The sequence below is a fragment of the Equus quagga genome, chromosome 16, assembly GCF_021613505.1.
Source record: "Equus quagga isolate Etosha38 chromosome 16, UCLA_HA_Equagga_1.0, whole genome shotgun sequence".
Classification (NCBI taxonomy): Eukaryota; Metazoa; Chordata; class Mammalia; order Perissodactyla; family Equidae; genus Equus; species Equus quagga.
The window spans coordinates 20,385,782-20,394,767 of NC_060282.1; positions in this window are offsets into that span (position 1 = coordinate 20,385,782).

The window sequence follows — 8,986 nt, forward strand, 5'->3', positions numbered from 1 at the left end:
GGCAGCCCAGGTTCAGATCCTGGGTGCAGCCCTACAGCACTCATCAGTGGCCATGCTATGGCAGCAACTCACATAAAAAACAGTGGAAGATTGGCACAGACGTTAGCTCAGGGTGAATCTTCCTCAGTGAAAAAAGAAGAAAGAAAACTGGGCACACTGAGGCAGCAATAAGTAAGTTGGCCAAGATCACAGAACTTCTGAGTGGTAAAATCAGGATCTGAGTCCAGGTAGTTGGCTCATAACCTGATAGAGATGAACAGCTACCATTCACAACGAAGTGGCAGTAACATCTTCAACTCGTGGACCAAAAAGAAGCTCCACCCCTTACTTGTGATGTGAAAATCTTAGGTGTGAGACAACATGAAATAAGCCCGGAGCTCCTGAGCCAGCAGCTTTAAGAGGGAGGAATTTTTGTCTGCTGTACCCTAAGCACCTAGAACCAACGTTTGTTTGTTGATGAAAGGCTCATTGAAGAAAGCTCTTTTCACCAACAAAACTGCGGGATTTGAAGAGGTGAGATCAGAGTAACATGCTCTATGAGAATGTTGAACCCAGTCATCATCATATTAAATATTTGTTAAGACCAATCACCATCCGCCTCACTCTGACTCGCTGTGTGAGAGCCCAGTTGGTGGGAGAAGGGCAGTCTGATCCTGCAGATTTAATGGGCTGTGTAGACCTACAGTGGGGCTATTCTGGGGGACTGAAGTGCTCTTCACAGCTGGGAGCTCACTCTATTTTGCATTCAGACAGAACCAGAGCAGAGGGGCTTTTGCACCAGCCAAGCAGCCTTCGGAAGCACCGCCCACCCATTTGCTGTTGCTTGAGAGTGTAACAGCCTGACCCGTCCATATCCTGAAAGAACACAACCACAAGTAGCCAAATAAAAATCACAGCTCTCTGTATGGGACTCAGTAATCTGAAGGAGGAAGACAAGCTGGACTGCTAGAATCCCAGCTCCTACTGAAGTAAAATGAATAGAAGTAGCAGAACTTTAAAAAAATAAGAGTTCTTACAGAAAAAGAGTTGTAATCATTCCAATAATCGTATGGGAAGACAAAGATTAATAAATATCTTCTGTTGCTGTGTCTGTAAGGTGCACATTAGTGCAGATAAATAATAAATCAAGTCACCAAAACCAAAATCCTGTTTGTTCATATGCAATTTTTCACCAGGTGACTGTGTTACACTATTGGGTATGTCCCATGTCACCAAACCAAGACTTAACTGTGGCTTCAACTCTCCCAGAAATGGAATCTTCAACCAGTCAAATAGGAATCGCCAGATCAGCACTAGTTAGGTAATCTGCCTGATACATTACCTAACTACCTAATAAATTACCTGCTTTCCCCTAAAGGAAAGTAACTGCAATAACTAGCCTTTCTTTGTTTTACCTAGCATAGCTTCCTTGTTCCTGCTCCCTTCTGCCTATAAGTCTTTCATTTCGTACAGCTCCTTGAAGCTCCTTTTTATCTGGTAGATTGGATCCTGCCCAATTTGAATCGATTTTTGCTCAAACTCTTAAAATTTTTAATATGCCTCAATTTATCTTTTAACAGGTAACACCAGGTAAATGTGAAAAACACCATCCAGCTGAGCATAATGACCGATGGAAGAATATACAAAACACCTTCTCTCTCTTACCCCATTTTACCCAATGCATTGCCTACTGTATTCCAACTTTGTGGACTTTCTCAGTAAAACATGAGTAAGTGTCCTGATTATAAGTAGGAAAAAGGAAAAGCCTTCAGTATTGCGAAGTTTCGAAACAAGAGAAAATGTGACACTGCAATAGCCAGTCGGCCAAAGTAATCACATTGGTCAACATAGGAGACAACGCTGAAAACAAGAGAAACAGAGCTTAATATTAACTTCCCAATAATCACCTGCTTTCTAGGGAACTGAAGGCTGAAAAGTGCTTATTTGCAGTGGGCCTGAAGCTAACTGCAAACCTCATGAGGCATGAGAGCACTTCGCGTCGTCTGATCTCATTTGGGGCCATTACAAACAGCCTCTTTATGAGAGGGGGCAATTAACAAAACAAGAAAAGTGGGATTTCTGTTTCAAGCCAGTTCAGAGGAACACAAACAGCACAATAAGCGGCCATCTGCCTCTGGTGTCCCATTTTATCGAAAACTATAATCCTTTCACCTGTTCTCCAGAGTTCAAAACCACAACCCTTCACTATAAACATCTCCACCAAGCAAACTTCATATCTTGTCAAAATAACATTCTATGTTTACTATAATGTCTTTATTGGGATGTTTAAAATTATGGTAGTTTTCTTGTATCACTTACAAGACTGTGCAAGTTTTGAGTGTTCTGCCCCAACTCCATTTTTCTCCTAAGCCCCGTTACTTTCGGAGTACAAAATTCCATCCCCCGGGGATTGCTGGAAGGCATCTGCCACTTTATAGGACAGACGGCTGTACTCACTGTAGTTGCTGGTTTAGCACATCCTCCTGCCAGCTGACTCTTCTTCCAGGGTCCTAAGAGGTCACACTCCCACAACCCCAGTAGAAGTGGCCACCTGAGATTTATTGTACCAAAAATTCTGGTGCCATCCCCTTATCAAGCCTAGGTGGCAGTAGGGAGCACCTCGCTGTGAGGCCTCCTGAGTGGTCAATGTGATACTGTTGCCAAGCATGTCCTCATCTCCAGGCATGGGTTATCTCCAGCGTTCAATCAGGACCTAGCAGGCGGGCCAAGATAATTCTAAAGCAGGTCTTTACCACGATTCTTTGCCCAGGCTGCCATCCTTTCCTTTCTTATCCTAATTCCTACTCTAAATTTATAAAGTGAATACTAAGAACTATGATTGGTGAGATTGATAAATAATATCTCTTGGTTTAGACAAACTGAGTCACACGTTGGCCCAGAGGCTAGGGGTGTGGTAATGAATCAATACTGCCATCTTTACAAGTGATTAAAGAGCAGAATTTTGTTTTACTTTTAAGGTTTAACCTGGATGAAGGAATTTTTTTTTAAAAGCATGTAAGTTGCAGTTATCAGATTCTTACTGTAGTTCCTTCCTCTCCTTTATTGCTAATTCCCTCCAAGCCAGATCTAGACACTGTCACTGTGCCCGTGCCCCATCTTGTTTCTATGCTGCAGTTGACTAACTTGTTTTCCTACCTTCTCCTGGAAAAGGGGGTTAGTTCCACATTCAGCCAAGAACAACACTAAATGTCCGGGTCTCTCCTGGCTGAAAATTCCTGCATGGAACAGGTAGCAAGTCCTGAGGCTGCAAAGCCTAGAAGCCCCAGGAGGGACGCTGCTGCCAAGCTCTACAATGCTGAGTTTGAATTGGAAAGGACCCTATTTAAGAAGGTACGATCTTTCCAAAACAGACGTTAAGGCTCCATTTCAACTTAAATAAGGCTCTTGCAGAGAAACGGTACTTCTCTCTCTCTGCCCAAAAATCTAAAATAAGAGAGTTGAGTAGTTTTGCAGCATCACTACTGCTCGGGGCTTTGCCTTAGAAGAATGTAAATCTGAGATTGGCTACCCGTAAAACAGACGGTCACTCCACCTGAGGGCCAATTTTTATTAGGCTGGCTGCCAGGAAGGTTGAGGACACATTTTCCACATGAAGATGGCATAAACAGGACCTCTGAAGGAGACACACATTTGCATCAGTGTCACTTGGTCCACGAAAACCTCTTTGATTTCAAACAAATCTTTATTTCAAGGCTTAACTTCGCTCTTACTGCCCTTACTTTTCAATTCCAAAGTTAATACCTATTAAAACCTTGGAAACAGCGGCAGCTAGAAGACCGCTCCCTTTCTAGTGGACACCTGTGCTTTATAGGTTGATGATATGGAGCTCCAACTTGTCAACCTGCATTAAATTGTTTAGAATCAACACTTTGAAATTATGATACCATCTGGCATCTTCTTTAGCAATCACAAAACTAAGAACTGTTTTAATATTTAGAGGAAATTCTGAGTATAAAGCATGTGTCTTTTACTTTTTGGCAAATTCAAAAAGTCCAAATAAAATATTTTTATAACTCGATAGAAAAGTATTGCCCAGTTATTTTATTTTTATGCACTGTTACCAGCACCGTGTATATGCAGAGCCAGTAAATTATGGAGAAATGTGAATATGTGTATTCTTCAGAAAATTGTACCTAGAAGTCTAAGCTTTGGAAGCAGTGATTAATCACCCAACTCTCCAATCTATATTAACTAGGGGTCAGCTGCTATCTCTCATTCAGTCATTCAACCAATATTTATGTTCCAGGAACAATTCTAGGTACTTGAGATACATACGTGAATAAAAGTGGCCTGCTATCATGGTGTGCTATTGTGATTTATAAGAAGAAATATATGTATATTTGGCCTTTGTCCCTATTTCTGCCTCAGAGTTCCCATAAGCCTTGGAATTTCTGAAGTGGTGAGAACGATAAAGGTGTGTTTTGTTATGGGTCCAGGTCTGTTCCACACGTCTCTGGCAGTCCTTGTCCAGTGGTTACCTGAGGTATGTTCTCATGGTGAAAGGCAGAAACACAAGAGAGCAAGCCTAACTATGCAAGGAGATTGCAAACCTCTGCCTGCGATATGCACACTAACATCCCATGTAGGCCAATGTAAGGTCAAGTCAAGGGCTTGGGAGGTATTCTGCTCCCATGGAGGTGATGGAGGGGCAGGGTGGAGTGGATATTTTTTATATATACTTTACCCAAAATGCAATGGAGAGAAGAGATTGTATTCTATGTTTTTAAGGTAGAGCCAGTAGGATTTTTGACAGATTGATAGAGTGGGAAAGAAAGAGAGGACTCAAGGATGACTCCAGGTGGACCCACTTTCATTCTTTAACCAATCCTTTGGGCACTCATCTCATCCCAAGAGGGTGAAATAAAGAAGAAAAGAAAACAAACCTATGGAGACCTCCTAAGGGAGTAAGAAAAATTTTTTTTCTTCACCCCATTTCTCTCATCAGCCACCTCCCTATTTCTTGGTCCCTTTTCAGCAAGAGTCACCCAAAGAGTAGGATATATTTGCCATCTCCATTTTCAGCTTCCCTTTTTCTTTTCAATTCTCTCAAGTTTTGCCCTCACCAGTCCACCAAAATTGCTTTCTTGAACGTCTCAAATGACCTCCGCACTTTTCATTTATCTGAGTAAAAGCCAACATTTATACAATGATCCACAGGCTAATATATTTTCTGGCCCCCAGTCACCTCTCTAAGCTCATCTCCTACAGTTCGCCTTCTGCTTGGCCATGCTAGCTCCTTGCTTTCCTGGAACACCCCAAGTGCCTTCCTTTTACAGGGTCTGTGCATCCAGATATAGCCTCATGGGCAGTAATTACTCCCTCAGCTCCTTCCAGTTTTTGCTCAAATGTCATTACTGTTAAAGGCTACCCTGACCACCTTATTTAAAACGGTAGCCCTCTCCTTCTTACCCCCAGCTCTCCCAATCCTCTTACCTTTATTTTCCCATAATACATCTTTGTAAGTGCCATCTTTTTTACTTACTTAGGTTTATTGTTTATTTTGTCATTCCCACTAGAATACAAACTCAGTGAGATAGAGATTTTTGTGTGTCGTGCTTGCTAATGAATTCCAAGTGCCTAAAACATACCAGGGATATCCAGCTGTTGTTCCATAAACACATTCCCATAAGTCAAATGTTCATGATAACTTGGGCATTCCAAGTCTCCTAATTAGTCTCTCGGACTCACATTTCCACCTTCTTGTTACAGATCCCTTCTGCTCGCCTATGACTTTAGCCAGAGTTATAGTGGACCATTCTGAGAGTTCAGACTCAACTCTGCTGGCAGTGTCCTATTTCATATTCAAGGAACTTCTACTCTCTGTCTCAGAGTACTCTCATGTAAAGACAGCCCTGGAGGTTAGAAGTTAACACCCTGAAGGGCAAGGCTTAACCAGTGGGAGACAGGAGTCAGAGGAGAAAAGTTTCAGTTTCCCATCCTCTAGGGGACAATTAAGAAGCATTCTCAGAGGTCAAGGAGGAAGTGAATCCCCACTGCCTACAGCAGCAACCCTAATTATGCATCTTTATATTGACTTTTCCTTGTTCCCTGTCTCATTTGCTCTGCTCTCTCACTGCTGTTTCTTTGAATCACATCCCAAACAAAATATATGCACCAAAATCTTGTTCCATGTTCTACTTCCAAAAGAACGCAAGCTAACATATGCTCTAGAACAACATCACATTGAAGCTAGGAGATACTTCTAACATAGAGTTCTCTTCATATCACCCAAACCAAAACACTTTGGTAATTCTCCATCACCCGGCCTAAACTCCACACACTTCAGCAAGGCCTGTAAGACACTCTCAGATTTTTGTAATCCCACCTCTCCACCCTCATCTCCATCCACTCCTAATGTTGCACTTTACATTCCAGTCCCTCTTAAACATTGGTAATTCCCTAACGGCTCCAGTTATAACTCTCTCCGGTTACCCTCTAGCTCCCTATTTCCACCATGTCTCATACATCTCAGTTCTTTCGAGACATTCTTAAGTATTTCTTCTCCCTTGCTATTTCTGTTCCCTGTACATATGTCCATTATAGCCATTCCCTTATTGTGTTATAATTGCTTATCTCTCCATTGATGAGTTGAGCTTCTTGAGAGCAGAAAATGTGTCTCTTCTCTTGTGTATCCCCATCATGTAGCACAGTGTCTGGCTCTTGGAAACCTCTAAAAAGGTGCCTGGCAGATAGTAGAGCCATAGTCTATAATAAATGTCTGTTGCATGAGTGACGGCAGCAATATTTGGTACAGTAATGCTAATAATATGATACACACACACGTTTCTGGGCTGTTACTCAATAAAAGTTTATTTCTCATTCATATAACAATACAATGTAAATGTGATCAGTCTCTGGCCTTCCACAGAGTCATTCTGGTACCCAAACACCTTCCACCTCATGTCCCTCCTGTAAGACCTTGGAGTCTTCTGCGTTCAGGTAGCAAATGAGAAAGAAGCAGGTAGACAAAATACGCATGCTTCTTAACTCCCTTGACTCAGAAGTCACATACATATTTCATTGGTTGAGAACACGACATGTAGCCATACTGAGGAAGTCTGAAAATGAGAATCTAATTTACACTCAAGAAGAGAATATAGTTTGGCTGAAACAAGCCAGTCTCTAACACAGCAGTCAATACGAAATTATCTGTGCACTGGACAGGAGTGTCTCTTTGGTAATACCAGAGTTAGGGAGATGAGAAATCCAGACTTTAATCAGTTAAGGAAAGAATGCATGGACATCTACTCCAAGCTAATGTAAGTCCCTAATGAGTAACAAAGCAGGCAATTGCTTCTAAACACACCTGATTTTGCTGCAGTCAGTTTCTGCTTTGCTCGGCAGAAAAAAATAAAAAAATGAGTAAATGTGAAGTTTTAGAATGTTGGCCAAGCCACAATCTTCCTGGTAACCATAAATGTCATTGTTCAGCTGTCTACAAGTATGACAGCAGAAACCGTTAGCCTATTTCCACATGGCCAAGATGCTGGGAAAACAGGCTACTGGGTTAATAGTCGCTTGGATCACACCCCATCCTTGACAGCTCTATTTGGCCAGGCAGGTATAGATCCAATTCCTTCAGAAAGCACTCCAGATACAGACTGGTAGATAGTTCAAGGGAAGAAAAGTAAACTTCTCCAAAGCTGTAGAAGGTAGGTAGGCTGTCATTGCTGCCCGCACAATCGGCTTTTGAATTCTATCCATTTTTCTAGCTTTTCTGTTGCTCACAGTTGCTAGAGTTGTGGCTCTTTCCTGGTTTGATAAAACATGCTCACCCTTGAGAATGGAATCAGAGATAGAACCTGTTGGCAACACTCCAAGAACATGAGCAGGCAGCCAGTGACAACGGAGATTGAGTTTAACAAGGCTTCTACTTGTGTTGTCCAAATCTGATAACTGGAATGTTTGTAAAAAGAACTCTTATTTGTGAAGTTCAATCCTTTCAGCCTCCAAACTTGCCAGTTCACGGGCATAATATAAGCATATACTTGAGAAAGAACAGGTAAAGTGAAAACATGAATTTTCTGATAACCAAATTCTCTTCAATACATCTATTCGATAACACATTCAAACAATAAGGATTTCTCATAGTGAAAGCTGAGCTGGTTAACGATTTTGCGGTATGATGTTAGGGCATAACAGGAATACAGTTTTATCAAGATTCAATGAATTTGGGACAGGACAGTGAAAAATGGAGGTAAATGTCTTCAGTAATTATGTTTCTCTTTTCTGTCTCGCTGAGTTTTGCTTTGTTACCATGAAAAATTCTTTGTGAATGATCTAAAATGAATTTCATTTACCTTATTCAAGTACAATGAATTTTTACTTCTCTGGATTTCATTATGAAACTTCTTTTAAGTTAGATTAATAAAGTTGAATTTCACTACATTGGTCATGGATATTTTTTAATCAATATGATAAAGTGCAATTAGACATTCTAGAAACATACAAACAGAAAAATATGATTACTCATGCCAGACTATGTTTTTTATTACTTAGAAAGATACAAAGAAAAATATCATTACTAACATTTATGCATTTAAAAATGCTACCAAAACAGGCGAATCATTCCACCAGTCCTGGGAATGCATTTAGCCTACCGCCCTTGTTATTCTGCTTTTAAAATAATCATTGCCTACCATCTTTCTAAACATCAGTGACTCATTTTGCTTCACTCATTCCATGTTATTAATTATGATGATATATTAAAAAGGTAATAACTGTAGATGATTTTGTAAAATAGAACTTTACTATGAAGTCTTTCGTGATTTTCCTGTAAAGTACTAAGCTTCTGAGAGCACATACTTGTTGCAAAATAGTTTTTCAAACATAGAAATGTTAAAAATTAACATAAGAGAAATTAACACTTTAATTTTTTTATTTATTTTCTTTTTTTGAGGAAGATTAGCCCTGAGCTAACAACTGCCAATCCTCCTCTTTTTGCTGAGGAAGCCTGGCCCTGAGCTAACATCCGTGCCCATCTTCC